Consider the following 15,991-nt stretch of genomic DNA (forward strand, 5'->3'; position numbering starts at 1 on the left):
TTTAATACTGTAGTTGTAAAACAAGTATATTTATCTTGCACACAACAGATGACAGATAATTTAAGTTATACAATATAACAAATTAATACTACAACTGCGAAACAAGTATGTTTGTGCTCCACGCTCTATATGACAGACAATTCTACATATCCTAAACAACAAACTATGATACTACACTTCGAAATAATTATGTTTATATTTCACACATCATAAAAGAAATAATCGTGCACTTTGTTGCTTTGCTACCTAGAAAGCTACAATTACACAAAATATAAACGCAGCAGGAATGTAGCGGTCAAATTATCTACATTAAATCAACTTTTTTACATTTTTATGAATGTAACTTCATAAAAAATGTAGTAATTAGCAAGTAAAAGAACTAAAAATAGTAAGTCGAATTATACAAAGAACTATATGCTAATTTCGTTGTGTAAAGTAACATTGGTAGTTTTTAATAAAGGTCTAATCCTTACGATCATAACAACACAGATCTCTACAAATACTGGTAGATACAGTTTAAAATTCGAGCGCTCTTATTATATCTGGCACGTTATGCTTCCAGAAACACTTATTCATAGTTTGTCATTTTAATGAACACACACTTTACAAATATTATAATTAAAAATATATACACAGAGAGAGAACATACAAAAGAACTACTTCCTTATTATTTATTTTTAAAAATTAGTTATTTTCATGTATATAACATTAATATACTCCTGGTGAATTTACTAGTAAATAAGCATGGTTTAAAGATCATGTTAAAACTTAATAAGAACAGTTACTACCACTTTCCGCCATACCTTATTTAACTGTTATTTAACTCTGAAGTCTAAAATCTTGTCAGATCGAGGATAACAGTAAAAGGCTCCAAGTTTAAATCGTACAAACACTGTATTTAATGGATATAATAACGAACAAACACAACTCCTCACTACGTCATTACTGTATTGTGTGTGTGTTGAATAAGATACCGCTCTCCAGTGACTTCTGCACCAAGTCATAGCAAATATCTTTCTAAAAATAACTTGGACTACTCCATTTGTGGTGGTGTCAACATCGCCAACATCACTCTTCAGCCAAGTCTCTAATATAGAGGACTTTCGAAAATTATTTGTTTATTAAATATTCCATTTTTAAACGAACGTCTTTTACAGGAATGACCGAAAAGTACACGAAAATAAGGCAAGCAGACTAGTAGTGCCTATGGATTTGTTTGAAAATAAAAACCCGTAAAAAGAGAAAAACATCTTTCGTCCATTGCTCACTGCACTATATCTTTGACTATATCTCTATAATTATTACATACAACATGTATTTAATCCTACACTTATATAACTGTTTATGACTTATATAACTCAGCTATTCTCTTGAGTTATTGGTCTATAATTATAGCATGTAACTTAGCCGTTATAATTTGATAATTCAAGCAAGTAATCAAGGCCGTTCCTTTAAATATTTTTTCTATAACCATAACATATAACAAAGCCTATTTCTAAAGTTCATACTCCAAAATTACTACACTGAAATCAGTTGTTTTCTTCAGTTAACTCTCCAGAATTATATGTAATTCAACCGTTTCCTTGAGATATTCCTGTATAATTACATTACATAGCATAACTGTTTTCTACAGTCATTCCTATATACTAATAAAATGACAAATTATTTCAGCTACTTCTTTATAATTAAAGCAGTTCACACAAGTGTCTTCTTCCGCTTTTTATGCACAACTTCCAAACAGCACCCAAGTGTTTAAGTTAGTAATTAAAGCAGGTCACTTAAATGTTTTTTCTCTGTTGTTTCTTTCAAATTAGAAGGGCAATCAAATACTCCTTTCAAGTATTTCTTAATTGTTAAAACAGATTACTCACATGTCACATTTCTAATTTGTAAATAAGTATAATAATTCCCAGTATAACTTCTGTTTAATCACAGTAACTGACGTTTTTCTCAGTGTAATTTCTGTATAAGCATATTGAGTAACTGAAGTTCTTCCCAGTGTAATGTCTACAGAATTACAACAAGCCACTCTGGCTTTAACCTCTGTTACTTCTTTATAACTACATCACATAATTAAAGCTTCTCAGTATCATAATATCGAGTAAATTAAGTTTCCCCAAAACGGATTTCTGCATATTTTAAAGAAGTCATTTCTGATCCCCATTCTTTACTCCAATATAGCCACATTTGATAAATAAAGTTTTCCGAGTGTAATTTCTCTATAATCACACTGATAATTTCAATAGGTAATTTAAGAATTCCCCCCTTGCTTCCTATATAATTACATTAAGTAACGGAAGTTTTCTTAAACGTAATCCATTGTAATTAAATTGAGTAACTGGCTCTCTGTATATTTCTGTATATATTACTTAAACTTTCATAATTATTATTTCTGCATAATTGCATCCCTCATGTAGGCTTGCAGTACTAAAACTATGGTTTCGATACTCGTGCTGGGCAGATAATAGAAATATTTAAACTCTTGTGCACTATAATTTTTTTGATAGTAAAATTAACTTTTACTAAAGTTCCTTGATTAAATTTTAAGCAAATGATACCACATTGAATTATTATTATTTATGTTTTCTTTAGGAAAATTCAATGTAAAGTGGTTTAATAATATGCAAAATATGCACCAGTTAAATGTCTACTCAAAGCAGATATTCAGTATCTACATTTATTGGCCTAGTAAATGTTTATTTCGTTTCACTTTATTTGAAGCTTCTTTATTATTTTTTGTCTGCACTGTTCTAGTGATCAGTAGAACATACCCAATCATGGCATTTTGCAGTGGAAAAAAGAAAGCATTATGTTTTTATAGAAAACAAAATTTATGAATTACTTACAACTCCTGAATTTGATTTGGAAGATATTCAAACTTTTGAAAAAGATAAGGAATATACAGAAAGCAGTGAAAGGGAATATTTCTGCTTAGAAGGTCACAAATTAAACTCTTGACTGGTTATCACTTTTTTAGATTTCTGAAACAAATGTTTCTATGGCCCCATTCTTTCTCAATTGTTACCAATTTTGTAAAGGTGAATGAATCAAATGCAGAAAATATCATTACAATATCATGTAACAGATAATTAACAACATAATAGTTTCTTGTGTAGCTTTGTACTTAACATGAGTCAAGCTAAAATTTTTGTATAATTAAAAGTTTTTAAGTACTACATGTCGTTTTGTTTTTTGGTATATATACACGAGTTTTCTTTAATTTACCAAGAAATGAGTATGTTCTTCATAAGGTTACTACTAGGTCACTTCTTAAAATAAACAACTCATAAAACTAGTTTTCTTATAGCGTTAAATAGATATCTTATGGCCTTCTTCTAAACATTTCATATTCGTTATATTTTAAAGTAGTCAGGTTATTAAATAACGGTTAAATATATGTACTGAAAAAAAGTCATCAACTTCTAAAGAAAATAATAATCAAAGTGTTATATACAGTACTCGACATAATAAAACGATCTCTGAGTGGCCTGAGACATACAAAGTCATCTCCTTCAACACCCAGCTTCATAAACAGGCTATTTTAGCTGTTTCATGTGGCTGTTATTGAAAATAGATCCGTTTCCTCATTATTTCTAAAGTTTACCTGCAGTTCACTGCTCGAGGGCATAGTTTATCTTGTCATATTTAGTTAGCTAGGCGTTTATTGGACAATGTTGCACCAGTATAATACTTCATATCCTGTTCATTCAGAGCAAATCAATCGTTTTTGCATAATCAAAATATTTATACAACTCTTATGTAACACCTTTTCGTAATAACCCAATTAATTACACTGGATATGATGTATATACACGTGTGTTCGTTCTATGTGTGTGTGTTGTTAATGACAGTTTTCACATCTTAAATAAAGATAAAACTGCTTTATCGCTTAAAATCTGATTTAAAATATTTGAATCACAATATTATGTCATTAATGGATACTAGTACAGTGTACAAAATATTAACGTTTTGTATGAAACAAAAATATGCACCACCTATTGGCAATTCTTACAAATACAAATAACAACACCGTGGAAGGAGTTTGTATTTTATGCTTCATCAGAATCAATATATACAAACAGGCACTTATCCATAAAATCTTACACTTAGGTGTTCAAAATATGCATTCTCAAGGCGGCTGGTATGGGTATTAAAACTTTAATTAAAATAAAGTACAGAACAACGTTTCGACCTTCTTAAGTCATCTTCAGAAAAAGTTAACCTGAAGATGACTTAAGAAGGTCGAAACGTTGTTCTGTACTTTATTATTTTTATTAATAACCATACCAGCCATCTTGAGAATACATTTTCACTTCAAGTGAGTTTCTCGTCATCACGAGTTCAAAATATATTACATGTCACAAGAGGGTTGTACTCTCACGTGAAAATTCGTATTTGAATGAAGTACGGCTCTCTATTTGTGATCAAAATATAATAGTTTCATATAATATAAGACGCACCTGATCATGCTGTCTTTAGCATATTTTCTTTTCTTCTGACCTCCCAAGTCTTTCCTAACTGTGAGTTGGCTGGAACTTAAATGATATTGTTACATTACATTTGAAAGCTACTCTAGCTGTTCATTGAAATTTCCTGATGATGTAAAATTTTATCTTAGCTACGAAACCAAAATCAATTAAGCTTAGTCGTACAAAGATTAGCACATTCACATACCTGCGTACAAGAAAATTAGTTGCGTTACACAGGCTCTGCGTCTCAAAATACAAGAGATCTCGAAACTTGAACTTACAATTATGTGTACGAAACGTAAATGTATCAACAGTTTCCTGCGATTTACAAAGGAAACTTGAAACTAGTTAAACGTTCAGATAATTCGGTACAATTCTCTATTTTAAAACATCTTTAGGACTCATTAAAACGGAAATTTAGCCACTAATTTCTATTCTTCCTCTATAGTTCTTATAAAAATATCTTATGTATGTTTGTTTCATGTTTTTATTATGTACATGTATTTTAGTTGATGCAGACCAACACCCCCTTTAAACTATTTAAAAATATCATTCTATTGTACCAAGCATTGAGACTGAATTATTTTATGTATAGTATTAATATATTCCAAAGGTATGGTTACAAGTTACAGAAAGTATACTGTTTGGCATTGTTTACAATGTCTTCCTGTAAAATTTTCATTTTATTTTAGATAACTGTTCACCTCGTATTGTTTAAAAGCATGATATGTTTCGATCAAATCCCAAAGTGTATATCTTATGTTTTTAGTTATGTAGGTTACGTAACTCTTACATCTTGGAAAATGAATACACTTAGCTCCACAGTGGAAGACCATCTCAACACTTTCGGATGTTGTTTAAAGAAACAGAGACGGATAACTGTTCGCATTTCAGCGTCAGTTCCTTAAGCCCTTGTTGGCAACTCTCCAAATTTTAGAAATATCTCATCTTCGAATAACCTTTTACCAGGTAAGAATAGAACATATATTAGGACAAATATAACCATATAAGCTTATGATGTGAACGTTAAAAATGTATAAGAATGCCCTTCACGGATGAATGAACGAAGTAGCAGGTAGATAGATAGACAGATACAGACCAGCAGGTTTAATAAACAATCGAGACTAATCTTACAAAGTTAACACAGAAGAACAATCGTAGTTACGTTACCCTTAAAAAACTAAAAATGCGTTGGAGATTAGAATCCAAGTAGCATTTTTTTCACTGTATTATTTTTAATCCAGAATTACTCAATACAAATTGCTCTGAATATAGCATTTTTTTAAATTAATGGACCCTGTTCAACAACAACAACGACAGGAAATCAGACGAAAACATTTTAGACAAAATCCAGCATGTGTGATATGCTACTGCTATGAAATGATTTTGAATAAAAGTTTAACTCTTGACGCTAAAACAAGGCTGAAATCACTGCTAATAATTATATCATAAGTTTTCTGAATCACCATTAACGAATTTCTTAAATACGTTTGAAATATTTTGAAACGAACTTCGACCTTATCGACCCTAACGGATTTTGGTTCATGCAAGCTAGCTCACATTCTTCGCTTTGAACTCGCAAATTTTAAACATAATATTGATTACATTAAACTCTTTATCTTGACTTGAATTAATAGTTGCTGCCTGTAACTTACCTGAATACTAATGTATATTTATTTTAATGTTGATGTTTGGTTTAGTTAAATATATATTTAGAAATGCATGCAACTTATATTGTTAAACGTGTATTGCGAAAGTCCGTCTATTCTTTAAATTCAAGGAAGATTATCGAATGTAAGAATCAACAATGTACTATGTATGTATGTACCATATAGATTCATATGTACATATATATATTTACCAATTTCTATAGATTGCTAGTATTATTGCCAACTGAACTTTCGAGAATCTGGCCTTAAAGTTTATAAATTGCAACACGCGGAGTTTTTTTTTTTTTTAATTTCGCGCAAAGCTACTCGAGGGCTATTTGCGCAAGCCGTCCCTAATTTAGCAGTGTAAGACTAGAGGGAAGGCAGTTAATCAACACAACACACTGCCAACTCTTGGGCTACTTTTTTACCAACGAATAGTGGGATTGACCGTTACATTATAACGCCCCCACAGCTGAAAGGGCGAGCATGTTTGGTGCGACCGGGATTCGAAGCCGCGACCCTCAGATTACGAGTCAAACGTCTTAACCCACCTGGCCATGACGGACCTTACGCGGAGAGACAGTTTAATATTGTTGATTTGCGATAGTAGGTATACTATAAGTCTTGGAAGCTATAGTTCTGATTAACGTTTAATAATCGGAAAAGTGCAGATATTTGACAAGGAACGCTTTATATTTCGAATATTAAAAACCGCTTATCTTCATTAAATTAACTTCGGACGTTAATATTTCTTCGAGGACATTACGTATCTTCGTCTGTGAAAAATATTACGTGTGCCCAGCAAGAGATAGCTTACCCGTTAAGTGAACTGCACCAATATCAACTCGAAATTGATTCGCTCATCGTAAACTGTGTATGAAATATTCACTTCCAGATCAGATAGAAGACTGAATATTGTTTGTAAGTTTGTAAAGCTTTTATATATAAATCATTATTTGTAATGACTACTTGTATTAACCATTATTATACATTGTATTGTTGTTTATCTATTAAAATTTATTTGTGTTAAGACATTTCTGTTACTAACATCAATCTTGTTAGTAAACACCATAACTTTGATACATATTAGCATTCAGTTAACTTCTAAATTAAAATTCCAGCTACTTGAAATTGTTTTACGTAACATAATAAAATGGAAACTCGTCCGAGATAAATTGTAATGAGTAACATATCTCATCAAGATATGATGAAAGCATTCAACTTTTAACGCGAATGTTGGCTAAGGCTTAAGTACTGTGATAGCCGTTTTTTACACAATAAAAATGTCTGAAAGCCAAAATAAAAAAAGTCATTCTTGGACAACAACTTCTGGGATGAAATAGCTGTAGTTTGAACATATTTATTGGTTACATGAAAGAAGCCTATTAAATTACAATTTAGAACGCTAGTATAACTAAAATATCAAAGTGTATAACCACTTTTTTAATACCACTGGCCTATCCAATACATCATTCAGTACTGTATTTTCTATATTTATTTTTATTGCTTATTTTCCTCACACAAATAACACAATTCCTTATACTTAAGGACTGCTTTCACTGCGAATCAAGCTGTTGTAAGTATTTTTAACAGTATTTCAAGGATGACTTCAATGCAGTAATTAAGGGTTTCTGTGTGTCCACCTTGAGGCCTGTTATGTTTATTCAACGGAAGCTCGCTAACTCATTCTTAACCTTTTGTGTGGTACTAATATAAGAAACCTGGTTGGATATCCAGCTTCTTAAATTCGAGTAATATTTAAAATAACCTATGTTCATTTTATTTTTTATTTTATTTTTTGAAGTAGTAATTGTTAAGAAGAGTGGATATTTTAATTGCTAAAATACAGTCAGAAAGACGAATAATTGTCATATTATGCACAAATACACTTAGAAATATAAATACTTCTAACGTCAATAGTCGTGTATACTAAAGAATTAATTCTATAGACCAATGAATATTTACTTTACAATATAATGTAAGACATATTATAGTAGCAAGTGCGTACTTTTCCTAAATACGCTACACATGACAGTTCCGTTGTAGCAGAATACGTTGTGCGTACTTCCTTTCATATAATCATGGGATACTATTATTGAAGTTATGTGAAGAAATTTCCATTACATTATTATGATCAAGTTGGACAAACAATGGCACAGTAGCGTGAAACACTCTCAATGTTTTACAAGGAAGAGAAATACTGTAATCCATCTTCCATATTCCACTTCAATGTATTGATATTTTTCAAGATATTAAGAAGAGTAATATTAAACCTTACTTATAATTGCTCAATTTGATGTCACATATACGTAAAACTGAAAATGAAACCTAACTTCTCAACACAAAATACAAAAAGTAGTTAATATATATGTATATACATATATGTTTCAAGCATATGGCAGCTATTTTTTACTAAAAACTATTTCATTTATAAACTCTTGCGTCTAAAACAAATCCCCTATAGTAATAAAAATATGAACCTACAAAACAAATTTACAGTTTTAGTAGTGACGATAGCTAATTAACACATATTTCCACCTAACGGTTTAATTTTAAAACAGGAGCAGTAGCTTTTAAATAAAATTGGTAAGCAAACATGGAGATAAAAAAGTAACGTTTATCTTAGGCTTTGTTATAGAAGAACGTCCTTTAGTTGCTTGCATATCAAAAATTATTATTTTTCAAAAGTTAGAGAGATAATTTTAGAGCCCAAACTTCAATGTACATAAATATTTATATATGTACACACCTTCCGCGATAAGGAGAAACCCCACTTGTAGAGAAAAATATATATGTAGAAACGGCTGGTATGGGTTGAAAAATTTTTTTTTTATTTGGAGGAGTGAACAACTTTTCCATCTTCGTCTGTCATCGTCAGGTTCACAAAGAAAGAAAGAGGTAACTGACCGATAGTTCACCACATGTTTGAAGGGGGTTGTGTAACTGAGTGTAAGAATGTAGAGGGCATGCTTAGATGTTTCATTATATTTATTAATATAGGTATAAAGGTGTTCCTTTGTATTGGTTTATTTTGGGCTTGAGTTGTTGTATAAGTAAGGCTTCTTTAATTTTACGTTTGTTTATGTTTGTTTCTTTATTTAGTATCCGAGTGTTTTCTATGGTTATGTTGTGTTTATTTGACTTGCAGTGTTCAAAAACGTGTGAAGGTAACTTTTTATGTTCTTTGTATCTGGTTTCCATTTTTCTACTTGTTTCTCCAATATAGAAGTCATGGTGGTTATCACTTTTTTTTTTTTATAAATAATGTTGGTGTGGTGTTTGTCAGTGTAGTTTTTACGTTGTATAGACCTTAGTTTTGTGCCTGGTTTTTGAGTAAATTTGATATTAACTGGAATGTCATATTTTGTTACTAGTTTTTGCCAAATGTTGGTTATTTTGCTGCTGATGTCGGGAATATATGGTATGCAGCAGTATATGGTTTCGTGATTTTTTAATTCGTGGGGTATATTTACTTTTGTTAGTTGATTGTGCTTTCTGTCTAGGTGTGTGCGTATAATGTTTTCTACGGTTTGTGGAAGAAACTTATTGATGTTGATGAAGTATTGTTTTATTTTGTCTAATTCATCATTAATTTTATTTGGTTTTACGACTGTGCTTATTTGGTTTCTTTAGTTTCATACTATGTGATTATGATTGTCAGCATGATTTCTCAAAAACGTCTGAAAGGATTTGAACTAAATACATGTGAATAGTTTTTGAAGGGTGAAGGTTAAGGTCCAAGATCACAAAAAGGCTATGAATATCTAATAAATCCCTATCTCTTGACATAGAGACCGATTTTTCACACTATTTTGCTCTATGTCTCAGTCAGAAATGATCAGATTTTGATGAAGCTTAGTATTCTTATGTATGAAATTATTTCTCATTGTTCTGCGGAAAATAGTTCGTGTCCATTGGTAATGAAGGATACAGAGATAAAGTTTCTTATTTTTAGAGAGACCAATATGATAACACTGCATGGCATAAATATGCATTCGACTGAATGTCCCTCTAGTTTTATAAATTAGTAGTATATTTTTAAATGTGCTGGAATCCTCCTGATGTGAATATTGACCACAGTGGTAGAAAAAAAATGTATGTGTATTTCCAATGGAAAATAACGCAGGTACATGATAAAGGAAATTTTATTTTATCTAGCGATAAACAGTTAATTGTTGAAGACAAAAAATCTTTACAATATGTTAACTTACAAACAAGATTACGAGAAAATTAATTACGTAAATTTGAAAGAAAAATCGTGAAATACATCTAAGGGAATAAAATGAGTATGTTAATTAATCCTGGAGTAACTATCATAAAAGAATTAACAATGATGTAAACAGGACAAGTAGAAAATTATTCAAAGCTAACTAAAAATATTGCAATGAAAAAGATGTTTGTTAAACAATTTTAAGGACAACGTTTCCAGCTTAAATCAGAGTATACAGAAACGTGGATTAACTAGAGAGGCACTCAGTAGAGCACGTATCTCCACCGCACAGTGGCCCTCGAGAAATACGAAAATGTGCCCGCATCTCCATCGTTATCAACGAACACGGACCACTTTTCGCACAACGTTGTGAAATAATATTATACACGTCTACCAAAATTCATCTAAACGGTATTCTTTTCTGACTGAGTTATAGAGGCAACAAAATGTGAAAAATCAGACTCCATGTTAACAGATAGGGATATGTTCGTGAACTTTTAGCTTGAACCTTCCAATAAACTAATGACTTATAAATTGGGTCATAGTCCAACTGTATGTAAACTTTTGTCCAAATATATTCAGCCATTTCCGAGAAATTCTGCTGACAATACACAAACGTTCCTCACACATACACAGGGAAAAAATATAAACCCCATCAGCTTCAGTAACTGAGGTAATTAATGCAGGTGGGAGTATTTTAAAGGTTTTATTCAGAACTGTAACCACGAACGATTTACACAGGCTAAAGAAAATACAAGTAGCTCAATAGAAACAAAAGTGTTAAACTAATTTACAGCTATCCAAATAAAGCAATTAAAATCTTCACTACTAAAGTAGAAAAATATGTTGGATAACTAAATCAGATAATATAGAAATTTAGATTAAAATGACTTGTGCTTTATTAAACGAAAAAGGTCAAGACTGAAACATCAAATAGTTAAAATTTGCAGTTGATATATCATTGGAAACTAGGCATTATTTAAGTGGCAAAGTTGGCAGAGTATTTCTGAAGATTAAAACAAACTTTTACCGACTAAATGAGATATTGTACACCATGTATGAAAATAGTTCAAAGAAGGAGAAGACGTTAGATACTAACGTAGGCTCCTGTGGATGCTTATGCTAGAAGAACATATGCAGACCAGAGGTCGAGTGTCCTGGATTCTAGGCTAGCCCGGGAATTATAAATACTGTCTAAAAAGGATACATCGAGTCTGGAAAATTAAAGATAATAGGAATTAGTAAGACGTCATAATATTGTATGTAAAATAGTTGAGTAAAAACTGAAATAACGTATTATGGTATCGGCTTTGGTTTCACATAGAAAAGTACCAACATCCTGACTACTGGCTCTGATGTTATGGACAGAAGAAGTAGAAGTTACAGAGCTTGGAGGTGCAGTACAGTTTGAGTCCATGCCTGATGTAGAAATGTTTGGAACAAGTGTCACGGAGAAATCCCACCACACCAGGTTTGTGTAAGTTCAAATGTTTCGGTTAGGCTAGTTATGTAAATTCTCCAATACGTCTATAAAATCATTAAAAATTGAAGTGATTTATAAGTTGTTAAACATTATAGAAATCCTAATTAGAGAAATTATTAAAAACCTACCATAATTGTTGTAAATAATTTACATGTATTATACGTACATGTTCTATGTTCACTCAATGTACTGATGGTGTTCTTTGCTCTTTATGTTCTTAAACCTCCTCATGTTCGTTACTTGTAAACCTTGCCAATGACAACATAAATGTACACTGGAAGATAAACAACAACTATATTTATAAGGAAAGAAAGTTGAACCCACAACTCACGATACATCCACCTATTACAGAGATATATTGTATGAGAACGGATTTATGTGTTGTACTTGTTACGAAATGTATATGTATTATTTTATATGGAAGTGTCTTTTGTAATGACAAGTTAAGGTATTTTACCACTCGTCTATTTTACATGTAATATTCTGCATGAAAGTATCTTTCGTAATAATGGATTAAAGTATTGTATTTGTCGTGAATTTTTATGTTCTATGTGAAGGTATGTTTTAGAATAGCAGGTAAAAACATTTTACTCATCGTGAACTTTTCATGTAATGTTCCTCAAGGAAGTAGCTTTTATAAGGACAGGTTAAAGTATTGAGACTTCTCGTAATTTTTTTTATATTCCACAAGAAGGTATGTTTCGAAAAGAGTGATTAAAGTTTTCTACTTGTCAACTTTTTGTAACGTTCTACATGAAGGGAATTACACATTAGTGTACAGAACATGCCATCAATTTTTTTGTCGAAGTGTTCCACACGTTACTATCTGTTCCAATGACTTATTAAAGCATTATACTTCTCGTATACCTTTCTGGTAATATTCCACGCTCTGAAATATTTGGTAGTGGCAGTTTAAACTATTGTACTTATTTTCAACTATTATGCAATGCTTCATGTGAATATATCTTTTCTATCGTCAGCTTTTCATGTAATATTTCATACAGAGATATGTTTTAGAATGACACATTAAAGTATACTTGATGAACCTTTTTATGTAATGTACCATGCACAGGTCTTTTGCAATTACAGATTTTAACAGTCAACATTTTGTGTAATATTCCACTTGAAGGTATCTTTTCTCCTGAGGGGTTAATTTAATGAATATGTTGTCGATTTTACATACTATATTCTACATCTAAGTATCTTTTAGAATGACAAATTAAAGTGTACTTGAACATTTTTATGCAATGTTTGATGTGGAGGTACCATCTGCATCGAAAGGTTAAAACATATTACTTATCGTCAACATTTCGTATAAGGTGCTAATGGAGGTATCCTTTTTAAATGATTGATTAAATACACCCGTTGATAAACTTTTTATGTAATGTTCCTTAAGGAAGTATCTTTGATTATACTTGTAGGTATCATTTATAAAAAACCGTCAAGTATTACACTTATCATCAACATTTCATATAATTTTCCACATGAAGGTACCTTCTGTCATGGCAGAAAAAAACCATTGTACTTGTCGACAGTTTTTCACGTAATATTCTACATGGAAGTATTTCTTGCAATGACATTAAATTATTGCGCTTTCCGTCAACTTTACATGTAATGTTCAGCATGGAAGTTTGTTGTTTTTTTTATAAAGCATTATACTTGTCATTTTTTTATGTAATGTTTCATAAGGAAGTAGCTTTTGAAATGAGAGATTATAAAGTATTCCACATGACTTCAATATTTTATGTAATGCCTCACACAGAGATGCCTTTTTGATAGATTAAAGTATACTTCTCATCAACTTTCTAGGTAAAGCTCCACCTGTAGATATCTTTTCTATTGGCATATATGTAAGTTTCTACATGGCTGTATATTATTGAAAGAGGGTATATACTGTATTTGTTGTCAACTTCTTATACAATGTTCTATACTGAGATACGTTTCGTAATTATAATTTAAAGTGTTGTACTTGTCATGAAAGTTTCATCTACATTATGGTACTTCTCGTCAACCTACACGGTAGTATTTTTTTAAATGAAATGTTAAAGCATTATACGTTTCGTCAACTTATTATGTAATGACAGAAATAGATGTATCTTTCTAAATAACGGATTTAATTGTTATACTTGTCTTTAACTTCACATGTAACGTTCTGCAGGGAAGCGTCTTTTGAAATAATTGAATAAAGTATTCATTTTGGCGTCCGCTTTTTATGTAATGTTTCACATGAATGTTTCTCTGGGAAAGATACTTGTCTTTAATTATTCATCTAATAACAGGGTAAATTATTGTACTTTTTGTGAATTTTTATGTAATATTACATATGAGGTATTTTTAGAAATAAGGAGTTAAAATATTGTACTTATCGTCAACTTTTCATGTAATATTTCACATAAACGAATGTTTTATATTAGTAGATTAAAGTATTTGTTATCAATTTTATGCATGGAAGTGTCTTTTTGTGATGACTGATTAAAGTATTATACCTGTCGTAAACTTCACTTTTAAAGATCTATATGTAGGTGTATTTTAGAGTGACAGTCCAAAGTATTTACTTGCCATCAACTTTTATGTAATATTTCAGGTGTATGTACTTATATATGGATAGATTGTATGACTATTATTTAATGTTCAACGTTTAGGTAAGTTTTATAAGAATGCGTTAATGTATTGGAGTGTACTTTCTTTTTGACAACTCTTGTCAACTCTATTTCTTACCGTTTTGTTTATTCTAACACTCATTTTTATGGATGAGGCAGCTTCCACTGAATATTTGAATTTTCTGGAGAAATATTGTTAGGTTATAAACGCTTATTTAAATCTTCAACTTATTTTTAATTCATTTGAAAGATACCGATTCTTGTAATATTCACTACAAATTTCGCACTCTTTTACACTGTTTTCTGTTAAATCTATAATAATAAAAGGATGTGTCTGTGTGCGTGACCGCCATAACTCCAAGAGGAAAAAACCTAAAAACCTGAACTTTGCACTCATACTAAGTGAACCCTGAGAAAAAGCACCTCGGTATTATTATTTGTCTACGTGCGTACATGCATACGCACATTTTTAATGAGGTAAGATAGCGAAAAACCACATAAAAAATAAATCATTCCTTATATTATAAATCACAAACAGACAAATAAGCACGTGTGCGCTATTGCTGAAAGTATAAAATGAAATATATGAACTACAAAATAGAAAAAGTTAGAGACTCCGTTAATTAAAGAGGTTTGTTTTTATTATTCAAGTTTAAAAATCGGAGGGCAAATCAGAGAGAAAGTTACCGTTATAAATAGGTCGCACGTCGTAAAGAAGCAACAAAAGTATATAGGTTCAGAATACACACACAATGACGTAGTGATCTAGAATACATCAACCCGAGCGAATTCGGGATCCATTCGCTAGTAATTTATAATTTAACTATGATAACGATTCTATGACTAACTCTGTTGGAGATGGTATTGACAAGGAAGTATATATAAAGAAAATATTTACTTCACAAATAAAAAAACAACCCAATACACATATGCATTAATGCACTGACAAATTAAAAAAAAGCTCTTAGTGCAGTATATTTGTTATAGTCACAACTAACTTAATTGGTACTTCGTTTTACATCATAATTTGAATAGATATTATATTATTGGTTTAAAATTAGTTATTTCAATAAATTTCAATCGAAATTTCATAGACATCTATACCATAAAAAGTCCGGCAAGTTCGTAAATTCTGGCTGAGTTTTTCTTTTTCAACTTTCGGTTTATCAACAGACTATTAAATCAACTACTTATAATATTAGTAATTCTTTTTAGTGTTTCTTTTCTACTAACATTGACTGTAATGTTACTGCTTTTCTTTTTCTTCAAATTTCTATTAAAGTGGCTGGTAAATAAGTAATTATTTCTTCCAATCTAACCTATATAAAAGCCAAAGTGTGTCACATCACGTCCCGCTTGATTTCTCGAAATAGAAGGTATTTATCCATATTTCTATCGATCACTGTCTACCAATTACGATTTTAATGACGGTGATGCAAGATGGCCGTAAGAGGTGTAGGGTTCCGTCATGGTATAATAAGCTTAAAGTAAAGAGGTAGTGAGGAATGACCTAACCTAGAGCTAAGTGCATACATTTTATCATAAAAGTATAAATATCGATTCAATGTTAAACTAAA

At 30.9% G+C, this 15,991-nt stretch overlaps 1 protein-coding gene and 1 long non-coding RNA gene across 10 annotated transcripts in view; one reads left to right on the forward strand and one right to left on the reverse strand.

Moving 5' to 3' along the window:
- LOC143222256 (voltage-dependent L-type calcium channel subunit beta-1-like) overlaps window positions 1-15,991 on the reverse strand; it is a 106,685-nt gene that overhangs the window by 70,517 nt on the left and 20,177 nt on the right. For 4 of the 8 annotated variants that reach the window (XM_076448499.1, XM_076448500.1, XM_076448494.1 and 1 more), the window contains exon 1: window positions 804-970. The exons of the other annotated variants lie outside the window; for them this stretch is intronic. The gene's annotated coding sequence lies outside the window, so the exon portion shown is untranslated. Of the gene's footprint in view, window positions 1-803; window positions 971-15,991 lie in introns of those variants that run through there. 8 annotated transcript variants of the gene reach the window in all.
- LOC143222257 (uncharacterized) overlaps window positions 5,288-15,991 on the forward strand; it is a 38,613-nt gene continuing 27,909 nt past the window's right edge. Inside the window, exons 1-2 of one of the 2 annotated variants that reach the window (XR_013012132.1) lie at window positions 5,288-5,438; window positions 11,656-11,802. This is a non-coding gene — a long non-coding RNA (uncharacterized LOC143222257). Of the gene's footprint in view, window positions 5,439-6,513; window positions 7,043-11,655; window positions 11,803-15,991 lie in introns of those variants that run through there. The other variant, XR_013012131.1, reaches the window with a different exon arrangement.

This window comes from Tachypleus tridentatus, chromosome 8 (genome assembly GCF_004210375.1).
Source record: "Tachypleus tridentatus isolate NWPU-2018 chromosome 8, ASM421037v1, whole genome shotgun sequence".
Lineage (NCBI taxonomy): Eukaryota > Metazoa > Arthropoda > Merostomata > Xiphosura > Limulidae > Tachypleus > Tachypleus tridentatus.